This window comes from Schistosoma mansoni (genome assembly GCF_000237925.1).
Source record: "Schistosoma mansoni, WGS project CABG00000000 data, chromosome 5 unplaced supercontig 0195, strain Puerto Rico, whole genome shotgun sequence".
In the NCBI taxonomy this organism is placed as follows: Eukaryota; Metazoa; Platyhelminthes; class Trematoda; order Strigeidida; family Schistosomatidae; genus Schistosoma; species Schistosoma mansoni.
Window position 1 is genome coordinate 341,421 of NW_017386018.1, and position 13,781 is coordinate 355,201.

Here is a 13,781-nt window from a genome sequence, read left to right on the forward strand (position 1 = left end):
TGATTGGATGGAGTCTCTTAGAATTCTTTGGAGCTTCTAAAAGCCTCGTCGCACTTTCTGGAAGCCGTACCAACAGTTTCTTTAATCCATCTAAGCGTAAGTCAACTTAACTCCCAGATCTTCCAATTTTATCGTAATCATACTCCTATTCTTTTCTATACCATCGTAGCATATGAAACAACATAACGCTAATACATATCAACTTTTGATCTTTACACTGGAATAGTAACTTAATGATATGGTTAATGCATCGAAAATGATCTTTATATATCTACATATAGGTGGTGTATAAAGCTGAATTGGCATAAATATGACATTTTTCGACTGAATTCAGAAGAATTATCTTCTTTAGTTTTACTCTGTCAAAAGTGCCCTAACGTACCTTGTTTGTTATCTGACTTGAGGTAGTTTTACCTCAAATTTTCGATAAAAATTGTATTACTTAAAAAATAAAACTGTTATTAATATTTCACACTCGCAAGCTAATAAAAGTGTGATGCGGTTTGACACATTTTGTAATTGAAGTTGGACAGACTAACAGGAAGAAATCTAATTAGTAGTGGTTATAGTAACTCAACACCTCAGTGAATAATGCTATTGCATCTTGAGAGATATACTCAATTCGTGTATCAATGGAACCACTAGTAATGTTATACTGATACATCTTACTGACGAGTACTGAATCTCATTGGTAGCTGTCATCTGAAATACAATATACTTTAACTTAGTTTTATACTTCCTGGTACTAGTAGGTCTAAAGTCTGGGAGAAATAGCGGTTTCCTTAAACTTCTAAACGAACGAAATTCATTGTTTTTACTGTATTTCATGTAGTTGGTTACATTTATAAATGTAAATAAAATAAAAACGACAATAATTTCCGGAACAAAAAAGATTCGTCATACTTCATTACTTTATATTACGCTACATATAAGCTAATAAGTAAAATTGTTTTTATCGATCCTGACACTGATGAACGACATTAAATACAATCAACAACATGGATGTAACTACACAATTTGAACTTTATAGATGAACTGACCCTTCCATCCCATACACACTAACAAATACAGATCAACACGACCAGTGTACAAGAAGCCTCTCAAGCAGTTGGCCTCAACATACACAAGAACAAAACCAAGATCCTTGAATACAACACAGAGAACACCAACCAACAAAATCACACTTGATGGAAGAACTCCGAGAGATATGGAAACTTTCACGTATCTGGACAGCATCATCGACGAACTAAGAGGATCCAATGCAGATGTTAAGGCAAAGATTGGTAAAGTAAGAACAGTATTCCTACAGTTGAAGAACATATCCAATACTTCATAAGGCTTGAAGATCTTAACTTTAAATCAACATGTACATCGGATGCATATTACTGTTCATCGGTCCCTGGTTTTCAATCATTCTTGAGACGAAATCATTCCACAAACAGAAGTCTTTTCAAACTGAACACATTTAGTTGTAAAAAAGCCTACCTTCTTTCCCCAAGTTGACCGGGTTCTCTGTTACAGACGAATATGAAGTCCCAATTCGTTAAAATTATACTATGGACGATTAATTCATTCCGGTGTTTTTAACTAACACCACCAGTTTGTGTAGATGTGCATATGTTTAATGTAATGTCTATTATTTTTATTTATTTCTCAAAATTAAGAACCTAGTTACTCACTGTTTTATTCTTTCATTATAAATGCAACGAAATTGTCGCTCTACCCTATACACACCGCAAACACAATTCTTTTTAACAAAGTATCATTTGTTAATGAACAAATGAATAAAATGACTGGTTACCATTATTATCGTTTTATAATTCGTATACTACCTGAACCTTAACTAATCAAAATGGTTAAAATATCTTAGTTAAATATTTCTAATTATAATGAACAATCAAATAAATTCTTAGACAGTTGATTTACCAACTACTTGTACATAATTATCTTGTTTTGAAAAGACCAAAAATGGTATTTGTCAAGTATATAACTATTAGAATCAAAACAGTACGGTTAGTGTTGAAATTGATGTGTAACTGTAATTGAGTAACAAGAAATTATGTAAATGAAATACTATAACACTGTAATTGGGTACTTGGAGGATATTAGACCTGAATAAACATCAGCTGAATATTTAGTTTCACTATCGTTTAGGGCTGTTCAGCAGTGGTCACAGGGTATTAAAATCAAGACACTCCCATCTTGTGCCATACACAATATATTGAGCCTACTGGGTTAGAATTCGATTATCTACACTTATAACCTAAGTCGATACACGATTTATCGTACCCTTAAACCAGTTCATGACTATTCATGATGTAAACCGCTATAAATTGAATGATATTATCATGGCTAGGATGAATAATCAATGAAGACAGGGCGCAGATGGGAACAAAAGTAATAAGAAAAGAAATAAGAACTTTAGAGTAGAAATTACTGACTCACATATAAGGCAAATCAAAGTAAAATGAGTAATAATCAATGCTACTACATTAGTCATTCAACTATGAGTACCATTCTTATTAAAAATCTAATCTAATACCTGACTCTTTCTCGTGTACGATAGCATTGGACAAACACAATGTCTTTATTTGAGCCTATGAGAGAAACATTGATTTTCTCATTTTTGTCACAGACTAGGAGATTAAGTGTTAGACTGTTTGTTGTTCAGTACCGTCTATAATCAATAAGAGTTTAAGTAAACTGTTCAAACGTAAGGCTGAAAACTGTTCTAAATGCTCCTTGATTTTTAACGATTCTATAACTAGTATCTGTGGAGTCTTTAAATGACCTTTAAATTAATCACATTTTTGTAGCATTCAACGTTTTATTTCACTAATCAATAATCTGTAATTGAACAAAACACGTTTTTTGTTAAGCCTACATTATTTTCGAATTTACTTTTTAGACCAATGGAAATCAATGAAAGTCATGATCCAGTCGCTCGATGCTTTGAAAATATCAAGCAACTGAAGATTTTTCGATAATCTCAAAAAAAAATTATGCTTAAATGTAAATATTCATATAGCTAACAACTTCGAAATTGAAACACAGATTTAGTTATTTTATTAGCTGGTCATTGTGAATTGACTAATTTCATGTTTGTATAGACTTTGTTGATTGAATTATGACCAAATCGAAATCTGGTGATCAGTCAATGTAAATATACCAGTCTTACAAGAAGCCTTTCGCGATCCGAACGGTTAAGTAGTACCATCTAAGCTTGCAAAGCTAGGTGATGTAGATTTGAATCCCATTGAGAATAGGGGTTTCTCTCAAGATCTCAGGTCCACCTTATTGGTGGGTGAAAACTAGCGCAAAACCTAGTCAAAGTGTTCCCTACTGACTAGCCCTAGCCACCTAATATTAAATTAGATTCCACAGTTTTACATCTGCTTATTTCAGAGTGCTTAAATAAACATTTACATGTTTACAGTATTCACGTTCTTCCTAAAAAATTCTAGGTGATTGAGATTTCGTTGTTTCCTCCATAATCTGGTTCTAGATTCTTTGGATAAATAATCAAAATAGATATCCAAGTAGAGAAATAGGAAAATAGTTAATATTTCGTCCTTAAAGTTTAGGTCTTGCTAACCGAACATATATGTTAGTTAACATGTCAAAATTTCATCAGATACAACGGCGTTTGTTAATCCGGAGTATTTTTATTCAATACTGTGTGGGTTGATTTTATCTATTAAATGTCATATCCGTATGGTCAAATGATACTTTCGTATACATTATTTCGTCTAACTTATTGTTATTCCTTATAAAATTTATTAATCACAACTAGGTAAACATAGAATAGTTTAGAAAAATAATTTAATCGTTGTTTTAAATGAAAGTACTTAAAATAGAAACTTAACAAATGTGCATTTAGTATACAAAACAATTAGTAATTATCAGAAGGAGTTTTATGGAGATTTAGTATTTTCATAGTTGAAAGCGTTAGTCAATTGAAGCTAGACCACCGTAGAAAACCTGGAAGCACTGGTCGGCCGTTTCGTCCCATTGTGGGACTCCTCAGCAGTGCGCATCCACGAGCTCGCCTCGCGAGATTCGAACCCAGAGGACCTATCAGTTTCGCGCCAGTGATTGATAAACATTATTAGCATTTGACTATGATTCGATGTATGTTGTAGTAAACGCAACTTCTCTATTATGTATCAATAAATCTAATTTTAATGATAATAAAATGGCATCATAAGCAATTCCCTTACCTTTTTAAAAATCCTTCATCAGTTGGTAGCAATAATATTATGTAGTCGATTAACAACTGTTTGTAGGCATCACTAACTAAAGAACTACCCTATAACTATATTATTTAACTAAATATAACCCATGTAACACGAGTAATTACTAGATAGTTTGTTAATGAACAAAGTTAAGCCTAGACCAAACAGATCGATTTATTTTATCATAAATTAATAATGTGAGGTTACAATCAGCTCCCTTCTGTGGGAAGATTTTATGGAAATTCTCTTATATAAAGTAAAATACTGATAAACAGTTCAAAATGACAGATATAACAAAAATCTTTCTTCCTCACCGAGGTTTATCCATGGAGATTTAGGTATGATATTCGGTAGATAGATTTGGCACTCAACTCATCACAATGAACCGATGAAAATCTGTTTGGCATTAGTACTCTTAGTATATTTCCGTTCTGCTTAAATCTTTAGTCGAATGATTTAATGGAAAAGTTTACAATAAATCTTTTTCAGGTTCATCCTTCACTCCAATGGAAATTTTATATTCTCTAAATTTCCACATTTTATGCTAACATTTACACAAACATTATTTGACAACACTGGTCATCTCAAACTCTGAATATGTTGTAATCAGTTATATTGTTAACCATTATCAAAACCTCCAGAATACAAAAAGTGAATCACTTTGACTTGCCCAAACAATATACAGTTGGTTGAATGATCTGAAGAAAATCTTACTTGTTGTTGATAGAAATTATCTGCTAAAATTGTCATTTACCGAAACCTTTATAAGTGCAACCGCAATTTTAAATATTTACATTGTATTGGAACTTCGGAAAAAGTGTAGTTTGAGTTGATAATGTCACAAATTCAAACTAGTCTTCACTTTCGGATTACCATATTTAACTTTCAAATTAACGATAAAATGTTCAAAAAGGAATAAGCTGGTCTGTCACCATTTGATATATACATATGCGAAATTAAATTATATCTGATTGTGGGAAGTGAGTCATGAAAGTATACAGAAGATGACCGCCAACAATCCTATTGTTTCATACCATAAAATATTATTTTAGATTTCAATAATTTATGAGATTATTAAATAAAAAATGTGGAATCAGCTATTTACAGCTTCTTGATCAAAATATAGACAGTTCACTAAAAAATATTTTTTATTCAGCGATATCACTTACTAAATTTGTACAGTAGTATTTGTAGTAATTTTTAAACATAGTAGTCTGTATTTTCATATTTGAAATCATGAGTCAATTGAAGCTAGACCACCATGGAAAATCTGGAAGCACTGGACGGCCGTTTCGTCCTATTATTGACTCATGATTTCAACTATGAAAATACTGAGATCTCCACAAAACCCCTCTCTGATTATAATCATATGCTCACTAGTGACTGACTTCAAGATACATGTCCTGTTCTAGTGGGGAGCAGTGATCAGTGGAGTTCAACCACGTCTGTTGTGAGATAACAACTTACTGAGGACAATTGGTGAACGGTTGCTCAAACATCGTGGATTGGTTGAAGTTAGACATTAACACCGTTGGATACCGGCTCAGTGGTCTATCGGTTAAGTGCTCTGGCGCGAGACTGGTTAGGCCTGGGTTCGAATCTCGCTCGCGAGGCGGGGTCGTGGATGAGCATTGCTGAGGAGTCCCATAATGGGACGGAACGGCCGTCCAGTGCTTCCAGGTTTTCCTTGGTGTTCTAGCTTCAATCGACTCATGATTTCAACTATGAAAATACTGAAATCTCCACAAAACCCGTTCTGATAGTAGTCTGTAATAAAATAAATCAGTATTATGTCATTAACAAAGTTATCGAAAATTTACAAGTAACATAATGGTCCTACTGAATGTTAATAAGGTAAAAACAATTAACATAGGAAATGTCAAGGATTATTCATTTGAGGAATGTAAAGAAGATGAAGTGAATAAATGTAAATAAAGATTTGTAAAATTAAGTGTGTTAATATAACGGTAAAATAAAAACTAAGCTTGAATTAATAAATTGTTAGGGCTGAAGAAAAACATAAATTTCTAGTCCGAATTTCCTTTGGGCCAGTTCTCCAAACTTTGAATGTTCATTCCGGTGGTAATACACGACTATGGTTGACCATAGTTCAAAAATAGATTTTTTAACTGACTTCTATTCATTTTTGGGCAAAAGTATAGGGTAGTGACATGACACCTGTTCGGAGAGTGTAAACTTTATCCACCCAATGTAATCTGCCTTACATGAGCAAACAAACTAACAGGTGTGTATCGGTTTAGCTTAAAGCAACAGAATATCCGTGACACATCTCAGAGTCTGACAGTTATTTTTTTGTAGGATTTCTGTTGTGACCCATCCTTTGAATCCAATGCTCATAAAAACTCTTCGTTACTGTGGAATAGGCATTTATCGCCAGACGTCTTGGTTTTGGGTTACTATCATTGAACATTGAGAGAAAGCCATTCCACACAAGTGTTAATTGGATTTTATTCTCCGCTCAATGGAACTGTTTTGGAGGACCGAATACTGTCCGCTCCAGATTGAATTTCTATCAATCGAAATCGGTAGAGTCGCCTAATCTTCGTTTTAGCATCACAGCAAAAATGAAAATCGGAGTTTACATTCTATTCTGATTTGAACGAAATCGACTGGTAGTAGTTACTGAATTCATAAAAGACAGTATTAAGGCCGCTATTTTTTGTAACATACAAAGAAAGTATTACACAACTATAATAAAACACAAATCAGTACATTACTATAGCAGTATGAACTTATAGCTAACTAATCGATACTCAAAACTAATGAAATACCCATGAGCATGTGACTCACGAGTAGCAAGCGAAATGATGTACTATTCTATCTAACGTATAACTAACGAAATATATATACGCTAATCACAACTTCGTCAAATCATTATATATATAGTGTAGTTAATCTTGCAAATACAAATTAGATACACATTATATCTTTTAAGTTGCTCCAAATACGTCGTATTTTCCACATGACGAATGGGAATAAATTAAGATATGAACATATGTTTCGCTCATCAGATATGTGCTCTTGATTTAAGTAATGTTGTTCCTTTTTGACCACTTTTTAAATATAGTGAAGTTATTCGAAGTTAGTCCCCAGTTAAATTAAGGTCATTTTTCATAATTATACAAGTGTGGAAAAGTAATCATCTCAAAGACAAAAAGTACACTGTACTGAATCTCACGTGATAATTGTCTATACGGTGTGCAACTGCACTTTTATGCAAAAATCAGGATAGGAAAATGATGCATATCCACTAATAATTATTGTCGCTGACTAAGTACACGCGCATTGTAGTTCAGGTGACATGGATCATGAAATTTATCGATAGCTGGACGACCTTTCCCTAAACCTCCAAGTTGAAAATTTAGTTTTAGTAGCACTCAACACGGATTATTTTCATTAGCCTAGATCTCTTATTACGGTGAGTAGTTTCGAAGAGGATCAAGAACAACTATATTCTTTTACTGAAATCACTTGATTTGAACTTATGAAGTCTTTTGAGAGTATACGGACAACAATGAGCGGTGTACTTCAACGATCTCCCCAAATGTTACTCATGTTCTACCTTCTGATAGATCTACTAAAGATAGTAACTCAGTTCAACTCAGAATTCACCATCAGAAGGCTAGTGATACACGCAAAATTTTAGACTAAATACTCTAGTAAACTAAGGCATCAAAATAATCCGGATATTTCGTAATCCAGCCTCAAGTAAGATAAAATACAAACCTTTTTCAATTCATTAATTTAAAATCCGTAAGAGCTATAGCTCAACTGTTGGCAAAAGAGATGATGGATGTCATGACACAAGAGTTCCCAATACCCATTGCTACCTTCGGACTTACGTTTTCACGGAGACAATTTTCGGTAACTCCGAGTCTTTTGTGATTAACGTTTAGCTCAATGATCGACTGACTGATATGAAGTATACTGACTGACACCAAAAAAATCATTTTCACTAAAACGTCTCATTAACTGTAAAACCGTTGAAAGCCATAAAGTACAGGAAAACTGTTGTGTCCTAGTTCATGACTACTCAGAATTCCAAATTTATGACTTCACAAGGAATAGAGCACAGGATTTCTCAACTTATAAGTTAGAATGATATCCATGAATAACAGATTAGAAATATGGTTATTCCTGTCCAAATTCAATCAATTTTTGATACAGTACCAGTTCATCCAGTGTCATTTGTGAGTTACTTACTATCTAAGCGACTTAAAAGGTAGAACAATAGATTCTTATGCACCAAAATGAAACAACTAATAAAGTTTAGAAACGTATTTTAATTTCAACTAAAAATTATGTACAATAATCAATACTTGCACCATAAAATATTCAATAAAAACAAATGAAAATATGTGCAAATTAGTTCAAAATATTAAAAAAAACGATCACAAACTACAAATAATTGTAAATATTCACGTACTAATTCTGTAATTAGATGAAATCTGTACATTTTACAAATAGATTTACACTCAGATAATATGCGACATTCAAGTTCAGTACTTGTCAACGTGGCACAAACCCATGAAGTCGCTGACAAGTGGACTGGGCCGTGTTGGTAGGTGTAGACTACCTGGTTGGGATTCGCGAGATGATAGCAACCGATGGTTAGAGACCTTGAATGACATGGCTCAAAATCATTTGCAATGGCGAAGGTGCATCCACTCCTTGTGTTCTACCAAATTCTAATCTTTTGAATTCTCCAAATTTATTTCACTGTATTATACTCCTTCAATAACATCTTCAAAACCCTAATCTTTCGGATTACTGCTTATACTCTTAATACTTCTACCACTATGGGATTTGAATCGACAACTGAATCTCTGTGCTAATGTGGTATGACAACTCGAACTGATGTACGTACGTACGAAGTCCTACGTTGTGACTGACTGACTGAGTACTTGTCAACGTATCATAGATGGAAATTTACACACTTCAAAATTATTCAGTTATCAATCAAGAGGAATGAAGAATTTTTTTGAGTTAAATTGCTAACTGGTGAGCATTTTTTTAAAGACCTATGGTTACTGTTACCAACTCTTAATGTGTAATATCTGGTATAAGTATTAGGCTCAACATATGTTGAATTAGAAAAAAAATAACATATATGGTAAATGATTGTAGATCTGTGTGTATTATATCAAACCGATCAAGAAGACGGGAGAAAACGCCAAATATTTGGCATATTTAAACTCTAGTTTTCAGTTTAACTTAGACAAAAGAAACCAAAATCAATTGAACTACCGTTTAATTGGATGTATTTAAGCTTATAATAGATACAATTTAAAACTGTTATCAGAAGCTAGGTCAACGAATAAAATCAACTTTGCAATACTCTAGACAAACAACTAAAAGGGTTAAGTCTTTTAAGTTAATTTACTGTATTAGGGAAAAATCTTTTAGCAAAGCGGCCAATTTGTTAAGCCCCTCCTCAAATAAGAAGTCTCAATTCAATGGCACTCGTTTAGTTGAGGGGGAAATGTGTACTAAATCAGCTAGGAAAATTAATCCAATTTTTAAATCTAGATAACGTCAAAGGATGTGTAAGTCGTTGATAAATGCACACATAAATCTTATCGCATGCCAATACAGAGCTTCTGAATCTTTCTATCCCTATTTTATGATGGCACAACGGATAAAATGGTGTAGTGACTGAGGTGACCGAATAAATACAGAATGACGACTAAGTATATATATATATATATATATATATATATATATATATATATATATATATATAATGGTCACAAAACAGCCAATGAGGTCCCAGTTTTCTCTATTGCACCATCGCTTGAATAAAGATGCCTAAAACATCAAACTTGACAGCATATCTTAAGTAAACTCAGTTCACTGATTAGGAAGAATTTTTATTAACAAAACGACGAACTGAAACACGACACTTTGTTTGAAAGGTCAAAATTTACGCGTAAATTAAGTAGGAACATCTAGTGTTGTAACGAATTTAACCATCTTTGTACACATCATCATCTGAGCAACAAAGCTCTCTCTGAAGGATGGAATTCAATAAAATTTAAAACAACTTACCAATACCAGATCATTGAGAGAAAAGTTGTCACATCAATTACGATGGATAGGTCGTAAATTTTAACTATAAGTTCAGTATTTTATATGCAATTTTCTAAAGAATAGAAACTATATTTTGATAGCGAAACCGTTTTTAACTAATGATGTGAACTAAAGTACTTTTTTGAACAATCCATATTTCAAGGAAACACTATAATTTTTGAAATGCTCGGACAGAATAATCTAAAACGATTTTCAGAATCGAGTAAAGTTCATTCTAGTCCCTTGAGACTCGCTTCACCAGAGGATAATTCGCAAATTTTATCTAAACAATAATAAAATGAATAAATTCACTCATCAGGTACCTCGGTTTTAGCCACAATCTATGTCTGAAGGCTAATGATACTACCTGGTCTCCTACATCAAGGTATGTGGAGCAGAGTACAAATCTGTAACTTAGTAGTCGAAATTCAAACTCCTTAACCACTGAGCACTTCTGTGGATAGCCTTGCTGATAATTAACTATGAATACCAATGTGTTTTGAATATCGGTCAGTGATGAAACAAGCTCTCTGACTCAATCTTGCATTCTTGATTATTTAGGTTTAGGTTTGAAAATTATTGAAAATATTGTGAACTTGAGTTGTTCACATTTTGAACAAAAAACAAAAATAATATTTATTTTATTCAAAGAAATCAAAATTATCTACGATAATGAAAGATTATGAGCTTTAGCTTGTATGCTTACTTCTGTTGACTTCTTTCTTCATGTGACATTTTCAAAAAGAATAAATACATTCTATAGAGGAATGTTTCACTCATGTAATTAATTGTATTTATCATATGAGCATAACATAGGTACATGACGTTTTTGTTTTCCACTTTACGATTAATTAATTTCTATCTTACTCCAGAATTATCTGATTTAAACAGATTGATCTTTATCGCTAACAGTCAATGACTTGTCAACAGTAACTTATTTCAAATAAACAATAATAACTGTAATTAGTAGTATACTAAATCGATAGCTAAAAACAACCTTGATATTCTCGCTTGAAATTGAATAACTAACTAATGGTTCTAATTTATACAAAGAAAATAACTTGAAAATCAAGTAGAACGTGGGTAAAGCATCTTGTTATTAGTAAACTCTGAAACTGTTTGAGGTGTCTATTTCGTATTAAAATTAAAACTACTGTTCTAGACTTTTATCTTACATTTTAGAGGATATTGTACTTTTTTCGACATCGAGCAGTTTCTGGCATTAGATGAGACATCATTCAATAGACTTCGCAGACATAAGTTACTACTAGGTTGTTGATGAACTTCAAATGTAATCAATTTTAACTAGAATATAAATAACTTTATTCTTTAACAATTTCCGAATAAGTCCTTATTTATGATCTTATACGAGATTAAAGAATTCTACAAATGAAGATTATTCAAGTACAATAAAATACTTATCCAATAGTTAGATGTTTATTTGATTTTAAGCTGATAAAGTGCGTGGTAAAAACTGTTGGGAAATTCAATAAAATATTGACTAACCAAATGATTTCACTGAACGTTTTATAACAATAGAGCTTAACACATTAAAACAGTTAAATAGATAGCAGTTCCATCCTCTGGCATAATTAAATACAGAATTTGAGGTGAACCTTCACAATAGATACAAGTCAATCAGAATTAACATAATGTCTTCCAAGTTCTTCACGAAATTCAATGGTCGCGTAACATGATTGATTGGTTGAAGTTAGGTATTGACATCGTTGGACATCGACCTAAAGGTCCAGAGGTCGGTCGTTGACGCGCGAGACCGAGAGGGCCAGATTCGAACCCAGAATGCGGGATCTAGGATGCGAACTAATGAGAAACCCAATACTGGGATGAGACGGCTTCCCAGTGCTTTGAGGTTTTCAATGGTAGTGTAACATTGATCAGTTCGTGATTTTAATGAAATTGTTGCTAGTTAAGGTCATTTTGACGAAATCACTTTAATGAGACTTATTAAGATAGATGAATTTGTGACTTAAGGGAATTCCAAAGAATATCCCTCCTGTGATTATTTATTCCACAACCTTAGTTCTTTATTCATTTCCTTAGCATTCATATAGTACTCGTCAACCTTTGTTATTGGCGAAATTCGTAGCGAATTTTCTTAGCTCAGTCATTAGGACTAAGTTTGAACTAAAGGCATGAACACCTTGTGAAACACTTAATAATAAACTGGTCGGCGATCAACTCAATCCTTTATAGTTGATATACATATATTCAGAAAGCTGATTATTTTTCACAAATATATACAAATGTGATATAATGAGAATGAACTACATTAATATTAGTAAGAGAAGCAAGAAAATACAAACAAAAATGAAGAACAGTTCATATGTGACATAAACACAAAACGTTAATCAGAACTCAACTATATATATATATATGCAAATCTACTGGGTGACTGTAAAGAAGGTTAACCACACCTTGAGATCATGTAGATGATAACATTTTATTCAAATACTCGGTGCTAATGAATCAATACATAGTTTAACAAACCAGTGTTTTCGAGTGTTTATTATAATTTCATGATAAATAAGAAATAGTAACTGTAAACAAGTTGCTAAGTATATAATATAACATCTTTCGTAAGAAACTCACATCATTACACAAATATGATACTTCTCTTGTAAGTTTTTTTAGATAATGAATAGGTGACAGAAGTATATGATTGGTTAGTCACTACACAAACTAGGATGACAGTAATTTTCAAAATGAAATCCTATCAGCTGGATAACCAATAAAGACAACGGAGTCTGAGTCTAGAGACTAAGCAAATGTTCAATGATCTCACAACATCAATAGTTCTCCAGTTGTCAGCTATATAGTTCAATTGAAGTATAGAAAGTGAATGTACTTTTTTTGAACATATCAACAAAGAATTAGATTTTTAATATCTTTTCATAAATCTACCAATGTAGTATCAACAGTGCAATTTAATTATCCCATATGATAATTTATTGTTTAAATTAAAATATTTCTAACCGGATAAAAGTTATAAATACAGTAGAACATAATAAAAGTTAACAATTTAGAATGTTTCTCAAATACAAAAATAAATTAGGCTTTTTCGTTGTGATGGAATCTGTGTGTTGAGGTAACCAAAGTTAGTGAATAAATAATTGGTCAATGCAATCAGTACCCGAATCTTAACTAAATCTGGTCTTGAGTGTTGTTGGAGATATGAAGTCGGTTATCACTGCCCGGTTGCGCACACCGTGAAAGAGTTCCTCTAGAGGTATCTGAAAAGAAAATTGGGTTAGAATTGGTCTTACTGACCTGAGAGTGTGACCGCAGTGCCAAACGGACAACTGCTTGAGGTCAGTCATACACGACCTTTTCGTGGGTAATTTTTGTGTTAGCTCCGTACTTGTTGAAAACTTATCGACGGAGATGGATATCCGTGGGATAAGGCGAAGTTTTCACCTTTGGGCTCGGCATTTTCTA